General features: G+C 40.1%; 1 protein-coding gene across 1 annotated transcript in view; it reads right to left on the bottom strand.

Moving 5' to 3' along the window:
* LOC127430583 (whirlin-like) overlaps nucleotides 1–17,600 on the bottom strand; it is a 136,743-nt gene that overhangs the window by 80,172 nt on the left and 38,971 nt on the right. The window lies entirely within an intron of this gene.

Genomic DNA, 17,600 nt, shown 5'->3' with positions numbered 1-17,600 from the left:
AGCATCTTGAACGGGAGTCTGTGTTAAGCCCGGTTCAATACTCGCAGGTCCAAGATTGGCCGCAACCCACCGCCTTTCTTTCGGTACGATGAAGTAGGGGCTGTAAAACTTCTTCATCTCGGTCGGAGGGACAGGTTCTATCACACCCTTCCGTAGGAGGGTAGCAATCTCCGTGCGCAAGGTAGCAGCATTTTCGTCCTTCACCAAGGTGAAGTGAATACTGCTGAACCTGGGTGGACGCCTGGCGAACTGAATCATGTAGCCGAGTCAGACGGTCCGGACCAGCCATCGCGACGGATTGGAAAGTGCAAGCCACGCATCCAAGTTCCGTGCAAGGGGGACCAAAGGGAAAACGTCATCGGACATACCGGCAGGTGGGGCCTCGTGGCGGGGCGGAGCCAGGGAATGTGACCCAGGGAAGGAGGAAACCGCTCTTTTGCTGAACTGTTGGGTACCGCAGCCACTTAGGCATGTGGCGAAATCAAACAAAAAGGCAACAAAAGATTCTCCACCCGGCCCTCCACCGGGGGATGGAGTGGTCTTACTCCAGTTCCAGTTGAGTGGGTTTTGTCGATCCTGGGATGCCCGTCTCAGGGGCGCTTTGACGACCTTCGTGGGTTCTTAGTGGCCGATTGTGAGACGGGTGGTGTCTGCTTCCTGCGGTGGGCTCCACGCCGGGGCCGGGCCGAAGGGACAGGCTGTGGTGGAGCCGGTGCAGTCACCACAGGGGGACGCCCTTGGCGACGAGCAGACGGGGTACGGGATCTTGAGCCGCACCGGGACAGGATATGCTGGATAGCCTCCGTCTGTTGCTTCACCTTCGAGAACTGCTGGGCAAAGTCCTCGATGGTGTCGCCGAATAGGCCAGCCTGGGCGATGAGGGCAGCAAGGAACTGTGTCTTGTCTGCCTCACCCATCTCGACCAGTTTGAGCCAAAGGTGGCGCTCCTGGACCACTAATGTGGACATCATCCGCCCGAGAGACCGCGCCGTGACCTTCGTCGCTCGGAGAGTGAGGTCGGTCGCCGAGCGCAGTTCCTGCATCAGATCTGGGGTGGAACTACCCTCGTGCAGTTCTTTTAGCACCTTGACTTGATGGACCTGCAGGAGAGCCATGGCGTGCAGGGCAGAGGCGGCTTGTCCAGCAGCACTGTAGGCTTTAGCTGTCAGGGACGATGTGAACCTACAGGGCTTGGACGGAAACTTTGGGTGTCCGCGCCAGGTGGTGGCACTCTGCGGGCATAGGTGCACCGCGAGCGCCTTATCCACCGTGGGAATTGCCGTATAGCCCCTGGCCACCCCGCCATCGAGGGTAGTGAGGGCGGGGGAACTGAGGAATCGGGACCAGGCAGTAAAAGGTGCCTCCCACGATTTCGTCAGCTCCTCGTGCACTTCCGGGAAGAAAGGCACTGGAGCGGGGCGTGGCTGCTTTGAGCGGTGCCGCGAGTCCAGGAACCAATCATCGAGCCACGAGGGTTCAGAGGAGAGCGGAGGGTTCCACTCTAGCCCAATGCTCGCGGCCACCCAGGAAAGCATGTCCGTCATATCTGCATCAGCCTGTGACTGGGCAATCAACCCCGAAGGGGGGAGCCCAGCTGAGGCTTCTGCGTCCGACTGGACAAGCCCGCTCTCTGATGCTGCGCTCGAAAGCTCATCAGCTTCGCGGGCTCCAAACAAGAGGCTGAACTCAACGTGAGACGAGCCGGTGGACTCATCCGGAAGCACGATCGGGGCAGACGAGTGTGCTGGGGATTGGGAGGTCCGTGGGGGGATACCCGGTGGAGGCGATCCCATTGGAGTCCCCAAATCGCCCCCAGTGCTAGCCGCACTGGCCTCAAACCCATAGGTATAAGGACCGAGGCGGGGAGCCACTGGTGTGGCTTGCTTTCTTACGAAAGCAAGCCATGACCGCAACGTTGCCATTGTCATGTTCTTGCAGTGAGAACATGAACCATCCGCGAATGCTGCCTACAGCGATCATGACCATCTGAAGTTGAGAGGTAACGACCGCAACCAGGAATAGCACACAATCGGAAAGGCATCTTTAAAAAATATACTCTTTTAGAGAAATATACTCTTTCAGAAAATATACTATTTTTTTTCTGCTGAAGCGCCCAGGGGCGTTCTCTGCAGTGCACCAGTGCAGAGGAGGGAGAAGCCGCTGAAATGCTCCGTCAGATCCAGCAGAGGTGAATGAACAGTCGTGAGAATTCAGCTCAATGAGCATGACCTATCAGCTCCGAAGAGAAAATCTGAATGAGTGGTTGCATACCAGCTCCTTTTATACCCGTATGTCCGGGGGAGTGGCATGCAAATACCACTCGCCAATTTTCATTGGCCTTTTATCAAAGACCAGAGGTGTTTCGGGCTCCCAAGAGTGACCCTTAGTGTCACTACATCTACACAACGTCGAGTGAGTGACAGATAGGGAACAGAAAATCATATCGGTTTGGAAAGACAAAGGTGAGTAAAAGATATAAAAATTTAAGGTCAGCTCTTTAACCCTAACCCTACCCATAAAATCAAGCCTGATCTCATGGAAACTGCGTGAGTGTGGCATCATTTTTGCAAAAATAATATTATTTTGGTCATTACACATATTGTGACAGTTCCGATGTGAAACATCCACCAAGAGGCGCTAAAAGAGAGTTAAATGTTCTCCCAAACAGATGAGGCTTTGAAGGTTAATGGTCTATCAAGATTTACATCAACAAAACTTATCAATCTACCTTAAACTTTACACCTAAACCTAACAGATAGTGTCATAAAAAGCAAATGTGACATGAAAAACGCAATTTCTGAAGCAACCACAATTTTGTGAAGCTTCTATGACACTTTTGGCTCACATGTCAATGTACAGGCTTTTCAGGACTCATACCCCTGCCCTTTGTATCGCAAGTGCAACGCTCTATCAGTTGAGCTACTGCACAGTTTGATTGCATTTGCACCAGCTTATAAATGTAGTTGTTCATGAAATGCAAACATGAAAATGTGTCACCTTGCAAGTCATGCACTATAGTAAAAGTGTTTAGATGTCACAGGATGGAAATAGTCACCAATGACCTATGTTTATGGTGCAGAAACAGTATAGTGGAATGCAGCAGTTCTAGTGGTTGAGGTGAAGTAGAAATTCTGTGCTGTACATCATTGCTGCAGTGTCTCCTGCAATCAACTTCATCCAGGCACCAGCAGTGCTGTCATGCTAGGTGATATGTTCTACGACTTACCGGGACCTCAAACGAACAAAACAACACAGTAACAAGATTACAGACAAACTGCATTAAAACACATGACCTTTATACAAACTTTATACAAAACGTAAAAGCACTAAAACAGAATGCATTTATATTAACATTTGCATTGTGCGAGACACACAATCTTCCTTCCACAAGCTCAGTTTCAGAGATCCAAACTTAATCACAAGAAAACATTGTAATTTGACCAGGGAATTTAGTCCTTTTTGGCCAAACATAAATATGATTTCTTTTCAGGGATCATATTATTGTCTTGTCAAATGGGGCCACTGGCAGTGATGTATTATACATTTGGTTATGGAATGATATCTAATTTACTCTGTGCCTCGAAATAGAGAGATAGAGAGAAAGAAATATGGAAAATAATATCCAGGTGTCCATGACCATGAGCGATGGCATGGCAAACTCATTGGTAGTCTCAAGCAGTCTCAAGATAACTTGTAATAATTTTTTTTAAAAAATGGCAAAATCATATTGTCATACATTCTTGCAAAAAAGTATGATTTCTTTACCCCAAAGAGACCAACCAATCAACAGACAGAATTTTGAATCGATACAATTTTAACTTGCCTCTTATCAGTCAGATTATTTTAAGGAAACATCAGTGAAAAAATTGGGTTACTTATTCCATATTTATTTAGGAAATACAAATGACTAATGTTCTGTACTGTATGTCAATAACCTGTAATACGCTTCCCTCATATTGTTCCAAACCCGATGTTCTCTTCCATGGTACACAAGTTATTTTCCTATTAAAGTCATGGTTAGGTTTAGGTTTCAGAATAAACTTAGGAAAAATCATAATAACATTGTTTCGTTGGTTCTTTGGCTTTTATATTCCCATTTTCTATGGGAGTAAAAGTCTTATGTTTTTGTATGAGCCAACTTGTATGATTTTGTTATCTCATACTATTAATGAGACCCCCATTTAAAGGGACAGTTTTACCCAAAATTATAATTCTGTCATCATTAAGAACCGTAATATCGTTCCACACCTGTATGACTTTATGTCTTCCATGGAAAATAATCTTCCTCTCCACATTAGCTCCCAAATTTCATATTCATAGGTTTAAAATCAATAATGCCAAATTATTTTTCGTGTGTCTTGTAAGTTTGAATATGGAGAAGTGCAAATGTCAGCTACTGTAGAGGGCAAGATTTTCCGTGATAATGACTTCAAATATTTGGGTTTGTTTCTCACACAAAGCTATAGTATGGGTTGGGATGTACTCAGAATATAGAACACAAGTAATGTAGACTACTTTTATGGTGCTTTTTTTTAATTTTATTTATTACTTTTTGGAGTTTGGCAGCAATTGGTCGCTAAACTCTTGAAACTATATGGATAAAAACAGGGTGAACATTCTACATTTTTCTTTTTGTTTCCCACGGAACAAAGAAAGTCATATTGTTTTGAAACAACATGAAGGTAAGTAACTGATGATGATTTTTTATTTATTAATTTATTTATTTTTTGGGTGAACTGTTCCATTAAAGGAATATTCCGGGTTTAACACAAGGTAAGCTCAATGGACAGCATTTGTGGCATAATGTTGATTACCACAAAAATTCATTTTGACTTGTCCCTCCTTTTCTTTAAAAAAAGCAAAAATCGAAGTTGCAGTGAGGCACAATGGAAGTGAATGGGGCCAATTTTTGGTGGATTTAAGGGCAGAACTGTGAAGTTTATTGTTTTATCAAAGCACTTACTATACATTAATTCTTCTGTTAAAAATTGTGTAATATGTGAGCTGTTTTTTTAATAGTAGTTTTTACTGTCTTTTAGGGTTTTGTTACATCATCATGGCAATAAAGTTCAAACTTAACATAACTTTAAACAGATAAGGTTAGTAAGCGATTTTATCACACTACAATCATGTTAACACACATAGGGGCAGATTCAATAAACAGTTGCACCACTTTTTCACGTGGTATTTCAAGCAAAAACCTGCGTCTTATTCACTAACCACCCGCAATCTATTTCAGCAGGCGCAATCAGTACTAAAATTGCGCTGCGTCTTGAGCAAACACGCCTCCTTTCTATGTAAATTAGGCTAATTGTAGATTGCGCTTCAATCACAGATTGCGCTATTACCTCCAAATGAAAGAAGGCGGTTAAATAAATTTGATTTAAAAGAGATGTTTGTGAACATTTTCAACCAATAATATCAGCAGTAATTAATGAAATAATCATCAAATGATAGAGAAAATATAGTTATAACTTGGCATATATCCAGATGCACGGTGTCGTTAAGCACACATTCGGCATGTTTAAGAGATGATCCAGGTGTCAGGATCATAGTGATTCTGTACAGTCCTGGCAGGATGTGTCAAATACGGTGATCTGCAGCATCCTCCGCTATACTGTGCTCAGAATCAGAGCACAAGATCAGAATTGCGCATGCAAATTGCGTTCAGCAGCGATTTTGTGGGCTCGTTTGCGCCGTTGCCTGATCTGCATAATTTCTTCAGTGAATCGGGCGCTAAACCAGCGCAGAGAGCACATGCAAATAAAAACAGGGCTGCAATTCATTCTTAGCGAAGAATATTCATATATATTCATATTGTTTACATCTTGTGGCTATACTTTTGAAACACCAAGTGAGTTTTTTAACATTTATGGATTGGCCCCAATCACTTCCATTGTAATTGCCTTAAAGAAAAATTAAATTAATTTTTGTTTTCATCAACATTATGCCACAAATGCTGTCAATTGAGCTTTACTTGTACTGAACCAAGAATATTCCCTTAGGACGGCTTTCCTTGTATTTTTAAAACGCTTCGCTCGATAATCTCATGAGAGCATGCCTCAAAACCGTTCTCTGCAATTTAGAACAATCATGACAGGTTTCCACAGTTAGGTTCACCTCCCTGTTCTCCAGCCATCACTGTGCAGGTTACCCGAGTTCATTATTTGTGGTCTGGAAGATAAAGAGTGACCCTGGGACCAAACTGTGTGTGTGTGAATGGCTAGATGGGAAGAGCTGTTGACCCTGGGCTCAAAACCATTCATCTCCCCTACAGGGTTTGAAGTGGGATCAGAGAGGCATGGAACTCTTTTTTTGTTATAGATGAAGTGCAGTTAATCACTCTTCTTTCTAATAAGATGGGGAGTAGAGGAGAAGAGAGAAGGAATAGCACTGATTTTGATAACACTTAAATCAAAAGCAATAGCATGAATCAGGCTGCAAGTGTTTATCTTTGCAGGAACTCTGCCTTGAGCAGCCCAATACATGCTGCAATTCAAAAATGCGCTTCTCGAGGGTCGAAACAGCTCTCTGGGGAGCAAAAATCTGTTATAAAACACTTCTGTGGCTGGGAAAAAAATGTGCTGGAAATAGTTATGGATTTTGCTATGTGTAAATATAATGCTAATCTGCATAAATCTTCAAGCCTAATCAACTGATTAAATCACTCACTGAAACACCCCTTTGTCCTGAGACTCCCTGTATTTGTGCTTGAAAGCTAACTATTTTTTTTAATGTCAAAATACATAATGTGCCCTATATGTGCAGATAAGTAAGCCATTTGTAGCAGTGATAGCCGATAACACTTATTCTCTTTTTGATTTGACACCAAGTACTATCAAAGTTAATAACTTACATGCTTGTATTAAATAGAAGGAAAAGGTAACAAATGATAAAAATATAACAATTTAATAATAATATATATATATATATATATATATATATATATATACACATATATTCTCATTTTAAACTAGGTGTTTGAAAAAATCATATAAAACGTTCAGTTTGAGAAAACACACATTTCAGTAATTAAACTTTTGGGACCCTTGTGACAACTAGCACCATTCTCCCCTTCACATTGCAGCTTTAAAAAGTTACATCCTTTACTGTAAGCATTACTTTACTTACAGTTTTGTTCCTGCCAGCTTGTTGTCTTACTCTCAATCTATCTTTTTCTTACATTTGTTGTTTTTGATGGTTTTTTTTTCTAAATGAATGTGATTTTCAGTATCCTCTGAGGAGGTGCATGCATTCAGAGTTTGTGTTTATTTGTGTGTGTGTGTGTGTGTCTCAGGAGAGTAGATAGAGATAAAGTGTTGCCTGTGGTTTGGATCTACACTGCATCAGGCTGCTTTCTCTGGTACATTCAATGGTCATCTGTGCGTAAAATTAACTCCACCTGCGTCTATGCCAAAGGGGAAGCTCACACACAGAGTAACACAACCTGACATCAACATTCAATTGATAGGCTTGTGTCCAAAAATACTTCTAGTGCTACCAATATGAGCACACAACCTGTCAATTGTCTACATAGGAAGTTTTCAGATGGAACAATACTTTCTGACCTTTATATGCATGTGTTAAATAATAATAATAATAATAATAATAATAATAATAAAAACAAACATACAAAACACAAAAATTCAAATATTTATAAAGACATTTACAATTAAAATCCCCCATTGACTTACATGGACAGAATGATTCTAACTGATAGAACACTGATAGAACAAATTTGAACTACCAGCGATGAAGTGATTATAATAATTGAATACTGAATTGTACTTGTATTATCATTCAGTCATTCATTATTATTATGTATTTTTATAGAAATCAAGTTAGAGAATCAAGTCTAACAGAATGAAGTATTCCAGAAAGCAGTTTAATAAATCTAGAAATGCATTTATTTGCTTCTAGTTAAGCCATTTAATCCCAAATTTAACTAGCTAAGTAAAGACATGCATTTTACTCCTTGGATAGCCAAGTGTAACAAACTAAATCCCTTTCCCATTTTTTTTAAGTCACTGAAAGTATATGCTTTATTCTTGAACACAATTAAATCTGGAAGTCAAACTTAGCACAGTTCTTAATAAGACCCAACAGAAAATTGCAAACAATAAAGTGACATAATTTCATATTTTTTACTAGCATGCAAATGTGAGGGCAAAAGAAATTAAAAACCAAGAATCATTGGATATTACTTTTTAATTTAACTTTAATTTTCATTTTATTCTTGGAACTTTCAAAAAATTAGGCTCTGTGTTAGAGGTAGACCAATCGGTGGCGATAGTTGCTTTTTGGAATTATGATGATAGCTCTGTGGCTGGCGCTGGAGATTTCTACTGTTAGAATGGCTTGGTTCTGAAGTATTACAGTGGCCTTTAGAAGTGAAATGAAAATAATCACTGACACCTTGTGGGATTTGCTGTATCTAAATGTTTTATCATTGACAATATTCATCCATATTTGAAGAAAATGAAAAAATATGAATATATGGAAACATGCCCCATCAGCACATATGCCATGTCTCCAACTTTACATCTTATGCATATTAATAAACATTATTCCTCATAAAATCTGGTGGAATATATATAGGCCTATATACAGTATATATACATATAAAATACAGCAAGAGTTCACAATGTGTTTTGCACCAAATCTTAATATTTAAAAATAAAATTTGTAACATTCTATAAATCAATTTTAAAAACTGTTGTCTTATTAATTGGTTATCAACCTCTACCACCACCTTGATTATTGTTATTGCTATCAGTCGACCTCTACTCTGTAGATTTGGGGTACTCGAGTTCGGACTCTGACTCAAGTTCGAGTCATGAGTCCTATTTTAATGGACTTGGACTTGTCACGGACTTAGATGCATTTTTACTCGGACTTGACTCAGACTCGAGCCTTTCGGACTTGGGATTTTTTTCCGAGTCTGGCCGAGTCCATGGCATTTGTGATGCAATGAAAAACAAACAAAAAAATAATGTAACATAGGGTGACCATACATCCTCTTTTCCCCAGACATGTCCTCTTTTTCAGACCTGAAAAAAGCGTCTGGCTGAGATTCCAAAATTGCCTCTAAATGACCAGGATTTGGCTTTGTCTTCATATTGATGTGCTCTCTACAGTTAGTACTATCATACATTCTGTGTATTTGATACTGTGCATCAGTTTTCATGTGTATATGTCCTTACGTGTGATTATTCTGGCTGAGAGCAGCAGCGCGCACTCTTCAAAGTACTTTTTTGACTCTGTACGTGCCCGTACTGTATGTGTATGCGGGAAAGAGATCACCATTCGCCACTCTCATCCAGAAACATCAATAACGTAAGTACACTTTTAAAAGTACTTTCCCAACTCTGCAAATTATTAAATAGAACACGTTTTATCAGACTCACGCTTGCAAAGTCATTTCTAACTCAAAATATATCAAGACAAAATCAAATTTACTATGTATCAGGGACATTTAAACTAATATGACAGATGAAATAGACCATGATGGAAACTGTACAACTCGGTCTGTCACATATTTGAAGCACAACCTCTGTGTGTTACCTGTAAAGCTGGCACTTGCGTTTCAATGGCAAAAGAGTCAGAAAATACAATGAAGAACACAAGTGAGGGGAGAAGTCTCTATTCACCTATTATCCATACTAAATATAATGTGAAAAGAACGAAACGTCAGCCCAAGGTGAGTTTGATCTTGACTTTAGGGAAGTAGACTATACCTAAACACAGTAGGAGGACTGAAAAGTGTGAAGTGTAGTATTGTAGTATATAAATACTTTTTTAACGGTATCTGATCTTTTCTGTTTTTATTTTATGTTGTTGTATTTAATTTTATGGGCATTATTAAATGTTTTAATATTTCCATTTATTAAATGGATTAAACACATTAAATGTATTTAATTAATTACATTAAATGTATTTCACCCATAATTTTAAATAGAACAAAACTAAATTGAATGGACAAATTGAAAATGAAGTAGAAATAAAAACTAAATTCAAATTCAAAATAATAATAACTCTGGTTAGAATGACTAACGCAGCTTTCACTTTCTTTGGTGTATGTTTGAGTGGAGGGGGAAAGCAACAAATAACTGAAATGTCAACAGAACGCAATAAGAAGTGTGCTGAAGGACAGTTTTGTCTTCATACACCGAAAGCATATATGCTTTTAATTATAATTAAACCACTTTGAAATTTGTTCAGCAGGATACAAATCATTTTTTTTTGCATTTATATTGATAAATTGTTTTTCTTAGTTGTGAAGGAACAATTTTAATTATAACCCTTTTGGACTCTGACTCAACTAAGGTGGACTCGAACCCAACACTTCTACTTGGTGTTATCCCACTGGTCACAACTGTGACCACTTACATGTTTACTTGTCTTATGAGCATGATTTATATGAGCCAGAGCAATCTTTTTAATAAATCAACGATGGATATTTATACTAGATATGTACTAAATGTGGTAGTTTTATGTTTATTATAAAAGGTTTTACTTGCATGGAGCTTTGACACAGACATGATCTTTTAAAGGGATACAGTGGAATTAAATGGCTCTGGTTATGTGTCTATTTGCACCACTCATGTAAAATTTTCATATGAAATCAAGACAGCCTGCATTTATAGTTTACAACTCTGTGTAAAATACATCAACAACTCATTTAAGACCCTTTACATTTCAAACTACATATTGTAATGTTGGGTTCTTGGAGTGGAAGAGGAGACGCAGGAGTAGATTCTTTCAATCTTTTAATTATAAACGCTGGAGTGGAACAAATGATAAAGCTAAACATCACAAAATAACAAAACAAGGAAACACTTAATCAACACAACGTAACACTTCAAGGACCGACCATGGGTGAACAAAACTAGAGGGTATTTATACACAAAGATCTAATGAGGGAATGGAAAAAGGCAGGTGTGGATGATGAACAGATGGATGTGATGAGGGCAGTGAACTATGGGAGATGTAGTCCGGGGGAAAACTTCAAAATAACAGTCCTTGAAGAACATGAGGGTGACAGACTGTGACATTACCACCACCCCGGTGCCCAAAGACGGATGAGGAGGATAGGGTGACGCAGAAGGTTAAGAAGGATCCAAGGAGGATGATCAGGAGGCGGCCACAGGGCAGGGACTGGGTCATGAGGTGGAAACGCTGGAGGAGACTCTGGGGAAACGGACAGAGCTGTGGAAGAGTCAGAGGGCTTAGCTAGGAGAGGCTCGACGAAGCCATGGAAGGCTCTAAGGGTGAAGCCGTTGGAGGCGGAGCCAAGGGAAGGCAGAGCCATGGAAGCGAAGCCATGAGACCCGAGGGATGGAGCCAGGGAACTTGGTGTCCGGAGAGTAGCCAACGGCTTGAAGGGCCAGGGTGGAGCTGAAGGCTCAGAGGACTGAGGCACAGCTGGGGGATCTGAGGACAGAGGCGGAGCCGGTGGGACTGAGGACTGAGGTGGAGCCATAGGAAAGGAGGTCCCCAGTGAAGCTGGAGGATCAGAGAGCCAAGGCAGAACCAGGTGACCGACTGACCAAGGCAGAGCTGGAGGGACCCCGGAGAAGCCGAGTGGCTGAAGGACCACGGTGGAGCCAAAGGGACATAGAGCCAAGGTGGGACAGAGGGAACGAAGGGCCAAGGCGAAGTCCAGGGCTCAGAGGGACTAGGCCGAGTCTGAGGGTTTGAGATTCCCCTTGACCATGGTTTCGCAGGGAGCGAAGGTCTAGCTTGGGAGGAGCCGGCAGACCAGGAGGAGGAGGAGCAGCAAATATCTTGAGTGAAGCCAGCGGAGGAGGAAGGGACAGGGCACTGGACGGAACAAGGGTTTCCATTATGCTGGCTGGAATCAGTGGAGGATGAAGGGTAGTCAGGGTGGGAACCAGGGCGGGGAGCAAGTCCAAGTCTATTAACTTGGGGAGAGCTGGCTCAGGGGCGGTCGAGGCTACAGGACGCTGGCTCATTGGCCGTGGGAGGCTTGGAGCAAGGAGCCGTGGGAGGCTTGGAGCAAGGAGCCGTGGGAGGCTTGGAGCACTCATCCTCATCCTGCTTTCCCACAGTGAAGGGAGAGCCACAGAGTACCAAAGCCACCTCCACGTAGTCAGCCAGTGTCCAGTGAGGATCCGCCGGAGGCATCAGTTCTTTTAGTGCGCTATTCAGACCAGCTCTGAAGAAAGCCACCAGAGAGTGGTCTCCGTAGTGCACCAAATGTGCCAGTTGGAGAAAGTCACAGACGTGATCCCCAACTGGACGGTCTCCTTGCTTCAGAAGAAGAATTCTGACAGCTGCTACATCCATGTTGGTCAGTCTTTCTGTAACAAGGCATGCAAGGACAAGGATACGGATCTAAACGCAGCTTCAATAAAACAAAGGTAAACAAAGTAACTCAAAACACAAAGAAACAAAACACAGGGAACAAAGCAAAAAGCAGAAGGTAAACAATTTGAAGACTGACAAAGAAACCAGGAGAAACAAGGGCTTAAATACACGAGGGAAAACAAGGGAACGAGGAACACCTGGGGAAACAATCAGGGTAAATCAATCATAAAATGAAACTACAAAGGACTACAAAACTAACACAGGAAACAGGAACGGGGAACTAAACAAGAATTTCAACATGAAAGTCTAAGCACAAACAGGGAATATGTGACAATTGGACCAAACTCATTACAATTAAATCATACTTTTGAACCATAATTCAAATAAAACTGTTATAAAATGTCCTTTCACATAAAAAATATAAATAAATACGTAAAATATATAAGCAAAAGAATAAAGAAACAAGCAAAAACAAATGAAAACATAATTACGCAGTCAGACTCTCTGGAAGCCAAGCACATTGCTTTGTTGTTTCCATAAATATCTACATGGGTCTACAGTATTAGTGTAATGGTCGACAATAACATGTCCATTGCCTTAATGTAAAAAAGCAGCCCAAGTAAAGCAGGTTTTCAGTGACTTCCTGGAACACACCATGATCCACAGCAGGTGATGCATACATCCAGCCACGGTGACTTCTCAGAAACCCTTATTTCTTTTTTGAACACAGTGTGCTTGTGACAAGTGTTTATGTGGGGCTCTAATTGTGCTTTGGTCTCCCTGAGTATTATTTCCTTTTCTGTGGGTTCAGCCAGTCAGATTGAGCGCCTAAAGATTGGCTGACTGTCTGGATCACTTCATTAGTGTCTTGTCAGTGTCACTTGTGGCCTTTTCAACCAGGCCCAATTATGGTCCACCCACCGGCTTGAGAGAGGAGCGAGCAGATGTGCCCAAGTCATCTGCAGCCGCACTGGGCCTATTAGTAGGGAATCAAATCACACACAGCATACGGCAGCCAAATTTAATTATATAACAGATAATCTGCAAGAGATCTTCAGACACAGTCCGATACATATGTCCACTTACAGGTGCAGACGAGATGCCACAATCCGCTTTAGACTTACGCAAACTAGCTCAGTAAGGACTAATTTAATTGCATAAAGAGGTGTTTTAGTAAATTTCAAACTACATTATGGTTGTGTGCCATTCATAATTGATTTTAACCTCCTGAGACCTGAGTGTGACTGCTGTGTGCATTTTCCATTTCACTTTTTGATTTGTAACTAGTAGCACCTAATAAACAAGCAACAACAACAACAACAACAACAACAACAACAAAAATAATAATAATGAAAACAAATAATTCTAGAGCAAATAGTTTTCCTAAAAATTGATGTCCACATTTGTGACAGTGGGACTAAGTTTTGACATTTTAAATAATACCAAGCTATAGCAAGTCAGATTTTTTTAATTAAATAGTTTATTATGTGTCCAAGAGTTTTGGTTATTCATGTTTTTGAGACGTTATAGACATTACAGCTGATTTTCTATAAAGCTGAACAATAATTCTTATTCAAAGTAATGGCCAGCATCATCCAATCACTCCCAACTATGTAAAAATATTGCATTAAAAAATTCTGAATGTACTGATTATCATTGTCCCATGTCTGCCAAACATGTTGCGTGATCCAAACATCATATGCAGCCTGAAACTGAACTTTTGGTCAGATTTTAGAAGTGAATGCACATAGCTGCATAGAAAGCTATAGGATGCACCCTTGCTCCCTTGCTCCCTATTTAGTGAATGACTTAATCTCCAGTGTGCTGTCTGTCTGCACTTGTCTCAGAACAGTTCAGAATGCACCTTATTTTCATCCTAACGCCATTTAAAGCCTCTGAAAGCAAAATTTTTTAGCATTTGCATGAATACATTTATTCTCAATGTAAAATTGCATAGAAAATATAGGAATGCATTTACTAATGTTAATGAATAGAACCATATTGTACAGTGATAACAAAAAACAAAAAACAAAAAAATAAATCACAAAATTTATATTAAAATGAAGTGAAGTGACCCACAGATGTGTTCATGTTGAAAGTTATTTAAAATAACTAATGTGTTTTTTCAGCTTTTGAGGGAATAAGGTTGCATTTTCCACATTTGTGGACATCATGTTTATCAGTGCTGTTGAGCGAAAAATGAATGGGTTTATAAAACGAATCAAATGAAACTAGAGACGCTACTCTTTACAACAATATTTCTGTAAAATACCCAATGTGTGAATCATAAAATGCTTATGGGTAATTCAAATTCCAATTCAATATGGCCAATTTAATTCAAAATCCACCTCATGAATTGATAGGAAGACAATTCCAAAATTCTGAATTTTGCCCAAACCTGAGCTACATATGCATGCTCAAACACACACAAAGAGACATCACACAAGACTTGGTGAGATATCTTCCACATAATCAAGACTAATGCTGCAACCTCACCCAGCAACACAAACCGAAGCAAACATATTTCCAAAACAGCTGTGGGCTCAACTCTGACTGATCACAGATCAATTTCCTTCCCATCAAGCTCCTCGCAAAAATAAAAAATAAAATAAAAGTTAGAAAGAGAGAAAGGGAGAGAGATGTACTAGCTTGTTGACTTAGCTCTTCCATTACATGCTCCATTCCCCAGTGGTGCTTTAATTTTTATGATCAATCCAATGGCGTTGCGGCGCTTGTCTCTCCGGGTCTGTCTGGTTGATAAGGCAAAGCCCAGCTTATCAGTTCAGCCATCATACACACACACACACACACACACACACACACAGACAGACACACATGCAGTCAAAATACACATCAGCCTCATCCGATCAAGCCACTGATTTCATCGCCAACAGCTTAAGCTCTCCACAAATAAAAATACGGCAGGGTTTACTGGGTAATTTCCACTCTCTGCTTACCTTATCTTGACCCCCAACCTCAGTGTTGCGACCAGTACTCAAAAGACTGGTAAACACTGTACAGAAAGGTTAGAGTCAGTTTATTTCTGGTCAATAGATTTTAGTTAATGAGAGTCTACAGCAAGATGATCGAGGGAAATCACCCCTTAGGATTTATGTGGGTGCATATGTTTGTATTTTCACATACTATACAGTACATGCCTACATTTTCATGAACAAACAGATCTGTAACCATCTGTACACACCCTAATGACAAAATTTAACCAGGGCTTGGGGCAAAAATGCCACCAAAAACAACAAAAAATACACTGAATTTTAAAATGCGTGCAAAAAGTGCTTTTATATAGGCGTAACATTCTGTTATCAAATATTCTATTTTTTTCTTCATAATATTCTATTCTAGTCTTTTCTATTCCATCTTGTTATTTGTTTAGTATGGGTTTAGTGCCTCTGCAGACACTATAGTGACCTTTAGCTGCCAGATATCTGTATTCGCTGTCTCAAAGGTGTGTGTTGTTGATTGTGTAGCTAATGTAAAAAAAGAGATCTGACAACATAAAGAAAATATCCCAACAGGTCGTAAATAGTGATTACATCAGAAGACAGCAGATAACTTTATATTATAATGTAGTGAGCAGCCAAGAGTGTTGATCTCGTGCATTGTGTAAAGCTGCTGTTGTATTTGATGTGGATTTGTTTTTGTCATAATTGTTTCATGGTAAAATTGCATAGTTGTTCTAAGTATGAAATTCTTTCAAATAAACAATTAAAATGTCATATGTAGGCCTATTTGACTGAAATAGACTGTGTTTTTTTATTAGGTTTGAAAAATAAAGAAAGAAAAAAAAAAAAAAAAAAAAAATGCCCCAGAAATTCAATACAAGAGGGCAAATATTGTACCCTAAGAATCTAAGTGTAATTGCACCACTAGCATTACCAAATTGAATTGCAAAAATAATCACTAATTTTAAACTGCAGAAAACACCCCCTGTCTTCCACTGGCTGTACAAACAGATAATCCTGCCCCAAACTCACAATATTGTTCGAGACTCTGTTGCTGTGTTGAGCTGGATGGGCTGCTCAAACAAACAAGCACCACCGAGCCACAGTGTTACACTTTTAGGTCAAATCAACCTACAAATGGCTTACTTATAGTTGACTCTGCATATCAAACTGGGATACGAGAAAGAATTTGAACTTCAAAAAAATTACACACTACAACTGTAATAAAAATATATATATATATATTTTCTGACACTGGTACACCATTCAAAATTATCATAAAAAACAATCAAATCAAACTACACCTATTTTTTCCACTCTGCAAACAATATCCTCCTGGATGTCCAGGAGAGCGAGTTTCCTCAACAGCCAGAGCTGAGTTATGCAGTGTGCTCATCAGAGTAACCCAGTGAGGCTTACCATCCAGAGAACGACAGGTTCTGCCAGAATCTGCCTTTTGATCGGTGAGGAATGTTCTGAAAGTATATTCTCTCTCAGAAAAATTCAGCACTGAAAATGACCATTTCACCAGTTTAATTCACATGTAGGTACATTGTGCACCTGCTGTACTGTAGGTATGGTTTTCTTTAACAATGCAGTGTGTCAGGACTGCATGTGTGTATGTACTTAGCAATGGGGACAAAATTGATCCCAAATGTAAGCTAAATTTGACAAAAATTCCCTTTGGGGAAATTCAGGGATTTCCTGATTTGGAAAATCGATTCATAAACAAAGCAGATTAAAAATCATAAAAAATGCAAATGCAAGTTTTCTTTTGGAAGAAGGAATAGGGTTGGTCTATAATAATTATAACAAGCTTTATATAAAAACAACAGAAGTCTATGGTACATCATGTCCATTTAGTCAGTCAGGTTTTGCATACATTGTGGAGACCAGCCACCATTTCCCCCATGAGGAAATTGACTTCGTAAACATACCAATTGTCTAAATAAAAATTTAGAAATGCAGAAAGGTTTCCAGAATAAAAACAAAAGTCAATGGAAAGTCCCCACCATGACAAATGTGTTTATGTGTGAAATGGCAAAGAAATACCAGGTTGAAACACAGCACTCTTTTGAAGCACACTATTATAACTACAAAGTGCAGAGGAGCAGCAGGCACTGGCCCCTAGAACAAAATTAATCAATAAGCGTTTAGGGCCATTTTTCGTTTTTGATTTGTCCTCGCTAATGTAAGCCATTTTCTAAGGCTCAAGGCCGGGTCAATATTTCTAACCTCATATTCTCTCTCTTCACAGGAAGTCCACTTCAGAAGTACAGTTTTCTAATTCCCAATTACAAATAGACAATC

Source organism: Myxocyprinus asiaticus, chromosome 40 (assembly GCF_019703515.2).
Source record: "Myxocyprinus asiaticus isolate MX2 ecotype Aquarium Trade chromosome 40, UBuf_Myxa_2, whole genome shotgun sequence".
NCBI lineage: Eukaryota > Metazoa > Chordata > Actinopteri > Cypriniformes > Catostomidae > Myxocyprinus > Myxocyprinus asiaticus.
Note: the sequence above shows the minus strand (reverse complement) of the source record. Positions and strands in the feature narration are given on the sequence as shown.